We start from the raw sequence: 9,674 nt of genomic DNA on the forward strand, positions 1-9,674 counted from the left end.
TGTTCGGAGTCCCGGATGAGATCCCGGACGTCACGAGGAGTTCCGGAATGGTCCGGAGGTAAAGATTTATATATGGGAAGTCCTGTTTTGGTCACCGGAAAAGTTTCCGGTTTTTTGGTAACGTACCAGGACCACCGGGAGGGTCCCGGGGGTCCACCAAGTGGGGCCACCATCCCCGGAGGGCTGCATGGGCCAAGTGTGGGAGGGGACCAGCCCCAGGTGGGCTGGTGCGCCCCCCCCCCCCCACAAGGCCCAAGGCGCAACTAGGAGGGGAGAGGGGAAACCCTAGGCTCAGATGGGCCTAAAGGCCCACCCTAGGGCGCGCCCCCTCTCTCCCCCCTCTTGGCCGGCCCCTCCAAGTCCCATCTAGGGCTGCCGCACCCCTAGGGTGGGAACCCTAGATGGGGGCGCAGCCACCTCCCCTCCTCCTATAAATAGTGGGGGTTTTGGGGCTGCCAGAGACGCGAGAACCTCTCCCTCTTGGCGCAGCCCTACCTCTCTTACTCCTCCTCTCCCGCGGTGCTTGGCGAAGCCCTGCTGGACTACCACGCTCCTCCATCACCACCAGGCCGTTGTGCTGCTGCTGGATGGAGTCTTCCTCAACCTCTCCCTCTCTCCTTGCTGGATCAAGGCGTGGGAGACGTCACCGGGCTGTACGTGTGTTGAACGAGGAGGTGCCATCCGTTCGGCACTAGGGTCTCCCGTGATTTGGATCACGACGAGTACGACTCCTTCAACCCCGTTCTCTTGAACGCTTCTGCTTAGCGATCTACAAGGGTATGTAGATGCACTCTCCTTCCCCTCGTTGCTGGTTCTCCATAGATAGATCTTGGTGACACGTAGGAAAATTTTGAATTTCTGCTACGTTCCCCAATAGAACATGTTAGGCAACATTGCACATCAAAAATTCTGTTTTTATCATTTACCTACTCGAGGATGAGCTGGAATTAAGCTTGGGGATGCTGGTACGTCTCCAACATATCTATAATTTTGATTGTTACATGATGTTATATTATCATTCTTGGATGTTTTACAATCATTTTATAATCATTTTATATCATTTTTTGGTACTAACATTTTGACATAGTTCCCAGTGCCACTTGTTGTTTTCTACTTGTTTTTTACATTGTAGGAAATCAATACCAAACGGAGTCTAAACGCAGCGAAAATTTTTGTGGATTTTTTTGGACCAGAAGACACCGTATGGGCCAAGAAAGTACCTGAGGGGTGCTCCAAGGGGAGCACAACCCACCAAGGAGCGCCTGGGGGCCCAGGCGCGCCCAGGTAGGTTGTACCCACCTCAGTGGCCTCCAGCACCGCCTCTTTGCTCTATAAATACCCCAATATTCTAGAAACCCTAGGAGAGTCGACGGAAATGAATTCCAGCTGCCGCAAGTTCCAGAAACAATAGATCCAATCTAGACACCATCACCAAGGGTTTCATCATGTCCATTGGTGCGTCTCCGATGATGCGTGAGTAGTTCTTTGTAGACCTATGGGTCCGTAGTTAGTAGCTAGATGGCTTCCTCTCTCTCTCTTGATTATCAATACAATGGTCTCTTCGAGATCCATATGATGTAAGTCTTTTTGCGGTGTGTTTGTTGGGATCCGAAGAACTTTGAGTTTATGATCAGATCTATGTTTTTATCCATGAAAGTTATTTGAGTCTTCTTTGATCTCTTATATGCATGATTGATTATAGCCTTGTATTTCTTCTCCGATATTTGGGTTTTGTTTGGCCAACTTGATCTATTTATCATGCAATGGGAAGAGGTGCTTTGTGATGGGTTCGATCTTACGGTGCTTGATCACAGTGATAGAAGGGGAAACAACACGTATTTATCGTTGCTATTAAGGATAACAAGATGGGGTCTATTTCTACATAAATAGATCTTGTCTATATTATGTCATCCTTCTTATTGCATTACTCCGTTTTTCCATGAACTTAATACACTAGATGCATGCTGGATAGCGGTTGATGTGTGGAGTAATAGTAGTAGATGCACGCAGGAGTCGGTCTAATAATCTTGGATGTGATGCCTATATAATGATCATTTCCTGGATATCATCATGATTATTTGAAGTTCTATCAATTGCCCACAGTAGTTGTTTTCCCACCGTTTGCTATTTTCCTCGAGAGATGCCACTAGTGAAACCTACGGCCCCCGGGTCTCTTCTTTAATATATTTGTCTTCGCGATCTATTTTATTTGCTTTTATTTTTAGTTCTATTAAACCAAGAATACAAAAATACCTTGCTGCACTTTATTTTATTTGCGCTCCAGTTATCCTATATATTACAACTTTACCCCGTCTCTGCGCCAATTTCTGGCACCGTTACCCGAAAGGGATTGACAACCCCTTTAACACGTCGGATTGCGAGTATTTTTTATTTTTGTGCAGGGGTTGTTTATGTTGTGTTGCGTGGTTCTCCTACTGGTTCGATAACCTTGGTCTCATCACTGAGGGAAATACCTACCGTTGCTGTGCTGCATCATCCCTTCCTCTTTGGGGAAATACCGATGTAGATCTAGCAGACATCAATAGGCCCTTCGCATAGGGGAACAGAGGTTGTCATGCGCTTTTATGGTTGGATGCACAAAATCTTAATGCAAAAGAATGTCACTTTATATTGCCGCTTGTGATAAAGAACTTTATTATGCAGTTCGTCGCTTTAGTTCTTCCATATCACAAGTTCGTATAAAGCTTATTTTCTTTGCACTAATAGATCATACATATTTAGAGAGCAATTTTATTGCTTGCACCGATGACAACTTACTTGAAGAATGTTACCCAATCCATAAGTAGGTATGCTGGACTCTCATGGCAAAACTGGATTAAGGGATGTTTGGATGCACAAGTAGTATCTCTACTTGGTGCGAAAGATTTGGCTAGCAAGGGGTGAGAAGCAAGCTCAACATGTTGGGGGATCCATAATAATATAACTTCTATTCGGATATAAAGGAACATAACCCGTTATGTTGTCTTCCTTGTCCAAGACCAACCTTTTAGCATGTCATATTTTAATGAGTGCTCAGAATCACAAAATATGTCCAAGATAGTATATTTATATGTGAGACCTCTCTTTATTTCTTACTCCCTATTAATTGCAACAATGACCAAAACTATGTTTGTCAACTAACAGCAAGTTTCATGTGACATGCTTCTTATATGTGAAGTCGTCACTTCCCATAAGATCATTATATAATCTTTTATTTATTTGTTTCCTTTTTTCATGATCATAGCAAGGAAGAAAAGCCCTCAACTCAAAACTAATCTTTATTATATAACTCCCAGACTCGATTACATAGTGGGAACATAGAGCAAAACTCAAAGCTAGATCATACTAAAAACTTTTATTCTACTAAACCTAGATATAACAAAAAGGATTGAACTAAGAAAAATGATAAAGATAAAGGTGTGATGGTGATACGATATCGGGGCACGTCCCCCAAGCTTGGCACAAGCCAAGGGGAGTGCCCATACCCATGTATTTAGATATCTTTCTTCGGAGGTCACTGGTACATCGAGGTGCTATACAAAAGGTTTTTAACCCCTTTCCGCGACGGCATTCTGAACCATCACCTAGTGAGTGACTGTGATGGGGGGGTCCTTCCCACACGACCCAGAAACTGCCAGGGACATGCCCTCCTGGCACACACGCTCGGCAAGATGAGGTCGTGTGCGACCGGCGAGCGATCAAATATGGTTATACGTACAGTAGCGCTCAAAAAATACAATTATACATGAGAAATTGTTTTTGGTCGTAAGTACATCCCACACAGTCAGTCCATGCTAAACGTTTTCATTCGTATATACACCCCACACAGTCGCTCCAAGGAAAACGTTTCCGTTTGCAGGTACATCACACACAATTTTCCCCGTTAAATCATGTGTGATAGTGCATTGCAAACAATATTAACAATTTTATCGTTTGTGTTATTGAATGCATCACACACGGTGCGTAGAAAAAACTGTGTGGCAAAGGCTGTCCATCACACACAGTTTTTATGTGGTAAATGTTTGCGCAAGGTGGCCTAACACAAACAATTTTCAACAGAATGTCATGCGTTGCCTGAGGTCATTGCCCACGGTATTTTCTCAATAACCGTTTGCAATAGCAAAATCCAATTAGCAGGCTAATTCACCATTAGCAGGCTAATTGCCCAATTATTAATAATCCATTTATTAATCTAATTGGCATTCATATTAAGCACATAATCTATTTCATTTCCATATTAAGGAAGCATGATTTCATAATTGAAATACATCAGAGTACAACATGGTATAGCTACAGCACTCAGCTACCCCATTACACAACTGCACCAGCACCAAGTTTCACATGCAACATCTAGAACCTTTCGAAATTAGCATCATAGACGGTACATAGACATATGCATCTCATCTAGAAATTTCTTAAGTGGAAGGCGAATATTCAACCTTCATTCATGTTGAAGGTCTTTGCAACTTTAGGCCAGTGCCTGTGGATGATTGACCGTCCATCCTTCATCCTCTTCAGGAACACTTCAATATTGAATCGTGGGTGTTGTATGAAAACATTCCTCGCCTCCTGACCATAGAGGTGGTTTGAGAGGTAATCATCAGTGAACTGCTTTGGAAAGGCCTGAAAATAAGGATGTGCATAAATATCTTCTCTATATTGGAAATGGAGCAAAGGAATAAAATACGGCAAGGTATAATAGTTAGTACCATCTTGTAGTGAACTGATGTCTTCTTCATTGTGCAGACCAAGATCTTGTTGTTTTTTGTCGCTAATTTCTTTATATAATATAATCTTTCTAAGTTTCTTGACTTGATTGATATTCATGGACAACTCATTTCCCCATATGCAAAAAGGGTCGAACATTGGGTCAAAACCTCTGACAGCAGGACCTAGCTACATGTGCAAGACCAAATTGTTAAAAACCTAAATATTAGAATGGTTCCTGCAGTTGCACAATAATGTGCTATTAGACAACGGATCATGCATGTGCTAACCTCGATTGTAAACCTCAATGCTTCTCATTGTTTCCCTACAACACATATAAGGTAGTTAGTCATCAGGTTAAGTGAGGGTTCACATGCTATCAGTAAAATATGTTGATGAAAAATAAGCACATTGCAGATTCATCAGATTAATTCAAGCCACATGGAAAACCCATTTATCCAAAGCAAGCATGATTAGGAACTAGGAAATATAGCACTTGTATATGTTTCTCATGTATTAAGTGCAGCCAAATTTGATTTATTCCTCACATGCACGACAATACAAAATTCTACCCACCACAATTGGACATCACATTGCAGAATTAAACCAAGCAATTAACTAAACACCACAACAAATGAACCAAACATGAACTGAGTGCCACATTGCACAATATAACATACTCCTAATAGAAGATCAGACAGTTAACCAAACCAAGCATGCTTAACAACTTGGAAATATAGCAATTGTACTTCTATCTCGTGTATTTACTACAACCAAATTCAATTTATTCCTCACATGGTATACAATAACAGAATGCACCCACAACAATTGAACGTCGCATTGAAGAATTGAACAAAATAGTTAAATAAACACCACAACAAATGAACCAAACATTAACTGGGCATTGCACAATATAACATACTCATAATAGAAGAACAGATAGTTAACCGAACCAAGCATGCTTAACAACTTGGAAATATAGCAATTGTATTTTTTTCTCATGTATTTACTTCTCACATGGAATACAATAACAGAATGGACCCACAACTATTGAACATCACATTGCAGAATTGAACCAAACAATTAACTAAACACCACAACAAATGAACCAAACGTTAACTGAGCACCACATTGCAAAATGTATAACCAAACCAAGCATGCTTGACAACTTGGAAATATAGCAATTGCATTTGTTTCTCTTGTATTTTGTAAAGATATATTTGATTTATTTCTCACATGGAAGACAATACAAAATTGTAGCCGAAGAATTGAACATCACAGTTGGAGAATTGAACAAAACAGTTAACTGAAAACGGTAACTAATTAATCAAACAGTTAATAAGTGAGCACCACACTGCACGACATATAGAACATATACACTAGAGCAACAGATTGGATGGTAAAATTAGATAGCACAATTCACTAGAATTTGTTAAGGAAAGGCGGGAGCAGCACACGCAATGGGTAAACTGAGCATGCTTAACTGGCGTAGCTAGCAAATGGCAAGGTGCTCCTCTAAGATCTGGGGGCCGGCACGAATGGCAGCCATCGCGACCTCATCCGGGTGTGCGGCCGCGATTTGCTTCTCCGCTGCCAAATGCTCCTTGAGCTCCTGGCTATACTGTGTGCACCATGGCTTAGGGCGGCGCTTATTTGGTGGACAGGTCAGTTATTTGGGTGGAAGGGGTCGCGCCGATGGTCGGGGCATGTGGGATGTGGAAGGAGGAGGAGGATGGGGGTCGGGTGTGGATGACCTACCTAGATAGACGAGACCGATCAGCGTGAAGGAGGGTCACCGGCGAGGAGGTGGTGCTGCAAGCAAGGAGTGAAAGTTTCATCTTGGAAAGGAAGGCGGAAACAGGGGAAACATGGCTTTTGGTAAGGGGAAGGGGGCGGGGAGGCAGATATTTCCACGGAAGCCGTAAAAACTGGCGCGCAAAGTGTCATCAGACACGGTCCCTTATTTAGAACTGTGTATGATGTGTGAACCTCACAAATTATTTAGATAGCTTAACCCGTGTGTGATGAGTTTGAACGTTAAAAATTTTGGTTCCAATTTCCCTGGTTACAGTGGTCATCCATGGCGTTGCATAATTTGGGTACACAAAGGAGACTACAGCACACCCACACTTCTTAATTGAGCAAATTCAGCAATTAAACAAAGCTATCTGACCTAAACATTACTCTAATAAATTAAAGATTGGCGGTCTTAATTAAGCAAAACAAAGAGTACTACTACGGCTGGTGGTCGTCGATCTCCGCCGCCTCCTCCATGTCCAGCTCACACCCGACGGCCTCCTGGGGAAGGGGCTCCATGGCATCCATCACACCATACTCGACAAGCATCTCGCCATCTGCGTCTGCCATCTTTTTGGAAAGGGCCGCCATGAGCTGGGCGTGGGCGGCCGTGACCTGGGATTGGACGGGCTCCATCGTGGCAAGGTATGAGAGAGAGGAACGGACGGCTGCTCGAACACTCTCGACGATTGCCAACTCTTCGGCCGTGGGTTGCTGACCGTTGTCGGAGAAGCTTCATTCGATTTATTTGGTGATCGCCACGAGGTGGGTGTGGGCGGCCTCAACATGGTCGTGGGCGGCCTCCATCAAGGCTAAGGCCGCCGCTGCGAAATGAAAAGTTGTTGTGCCGCTCTCGCCTGTTGCTATCCCCAAGGTAGATGTTTCTGATGCCACCTAGGATGCAACAACGGCCGTTTGGGCTGCCTTAGCCGCCTGGTCATAGATTGCAGCTACGCTCATGCACCTTATTAGCACGCGCATGGCAGCTGCGACCGCGCTCTCGCCGGAGTGGGCCGCCGAATTTGCCCTCACGACGCGGGTCCACGTCTCCATCTTTCACCGGTGACGATTGAATAGTGAAATTATATTTGGGGAGCGAGCTAGTGTGCTTGACACGCCGGCTGTGGACTGCAGCCGACGCACCTTCTCGCGTAAGCCATAGGAGTACTATACACCAACGATACTCTTGGATATTTTGTACTGTATCTCACACGGTTGGAGATAATAAACTGTGTGGGATCTACTTTGATTTTTCATCTTGATTTGAATTACATAATGAGGTCACAACGCCAATGGACGGTGTTTGAATTGCTAGACCTTTTATCTGAAGTGAACATGCAACTATATGTGTGTCATAAAAAAATTGGAATTATTCAGGGTTCATTTTGATATTTAATACATTAAATTGGGTTTCTAGCCATTTCAGGTGCACAATTGAAAATTAAACTACATGCACATGCTCCGGTGCACCAACATAGGTTGTAAAATCATATATGTGTCCATGGGTTTATGCTTATGTCCCATGCAAGAAATGGGGATGAATTTCGAACACCACGGCACCGTGGCTCTCCGGCAAACGTTGATGTACTTGCTTTTGTAATTCTAGTACATCCAAAACCCATCTGAAATTCATGAACCTTGGCATGCTATCATGGAATGGCATCAACATGCTGGGGTAAAAAATATTGTCCCATTTGGGGTAGGTTATAGTATAAGCTTCTCACAAACCAGAGCTTCTCACAAGAGGCCTCATGGTTCTGTTAGGGAAACGTGTCACCTTTGTGGACAAAATGATATTTGTCGCCTCTTCTTCCTTTCAATTTTTTTCCTGGTGTCAACATAGAACAACAGGAGTGTCGTGTTAAATTTTGGATTTTTTCGGGGATCATTTGGACATATGTATACGTTAATTGAGTTTTCTAGGCATTTATGTGCATAATTCAAAATTGAACTACATGCACATGCTCCAGTCCATAAAAACAGGTTGCAAAATCAAATGTTTGTCCTTGGTTGCAAGCTTAGGTCACATGCAAGAAATGAGAATGAATGTCAAACACCTTGACACTGTCGCTCGGCCGCTAACATTGAGATACATGGTTTTAAAATTCTAGTAAATCAAATACTCGTCTAAAATTCATGAAACTAGACATGATACCATGGAATGGCATCGACATGCCGTGGTAAAAATATTTTTCCCATTTGGGGCAGGTTTGGGTACAAGCTCTCGCAAACCAGAACTTCTCTCACAAGAAGCCTGATGGTTTCGGTAGGGTACATGCCACCTTGGGGGACGAAATGCTATCTGTTGCCTCTTCTTACTTTCAATTTTTTTTCTCGTGTCAACATAGAACAACACGAGTGTTGTGTCAATTTTTGGGATTTTTCAGAGTTCGCTTGGACATTTTTATACATTAACTGACTTTTCTATGCATTCATGTGCTTAATTCAAATTTGAACTATAGGCACATGCTCTAATGCATATAAACTAGTTGAAAATTCAAATATGTGTCCTTGGTTGCATTCTTAGGTCTCATGCAAGAAATAGGAATGAATGTCCAACACCCTGCCACCGTCACTCGGCCGCAAACATCGAGATACCTGGTTTTCAAATTCAAGTAAATCCAAAACTCGTCTGAAATTCATGAAACTTGGCATGCTATCATGGAGCGGCATCAAAATGTCGTGGTAAATTTTTTGTCCCATTTGGGGCAGGTTTGGGTATATGCTTCTTGCAAACCAGAGCTTCTCACAACAAGCCTGATGGTTTTGGTAGGGAACGTCCCACCTTTGGGGACGAAACGATATCCGTTGCCTCTTATTGCTTTGAAAAAAATTATGTCAACATAGAACAACAGGAGTGTTGTGTCAATTTTTGGGATTTTTTGGGGTTCGTTTGGATATTTTTATGCATTGGTTGAGTTTTCAATGCATTTATGTGAATATTTCAAATCTCAACTACAGGCAGATGCTCTAATGCATATAAATTGGTTCAAAATTCAAAGTTGTGTCCTTGGTTGCATGCTTAGGTCACATGCAAGAAATGGGAATGAATTTCGAACACCACGCACCGTGGCTCTCCGGAAAAGGTTGAGGTACTTGCTTTTGTAATTCTAGTATATCCAAAACCCGTCTGAAGTTCATGAACCTTGGCATGCTATCATGGAGCGGCA

This window comes from Triticum aestivum, chromosome 5B (genome assembly GCF_018294505.1).
Source record: "Triticum aestivum cultivar Chinese Spring chromosome 5B, IWGSC CS RefSeq v2.1, whole genome shotgun sequence".
Taxonomy (NCBI): Eukaryota; Viridiplantae; Streptophyta; class Magnoliopsida; order Poales; family Poaceae; genus Triticum; species Triticum aestivum.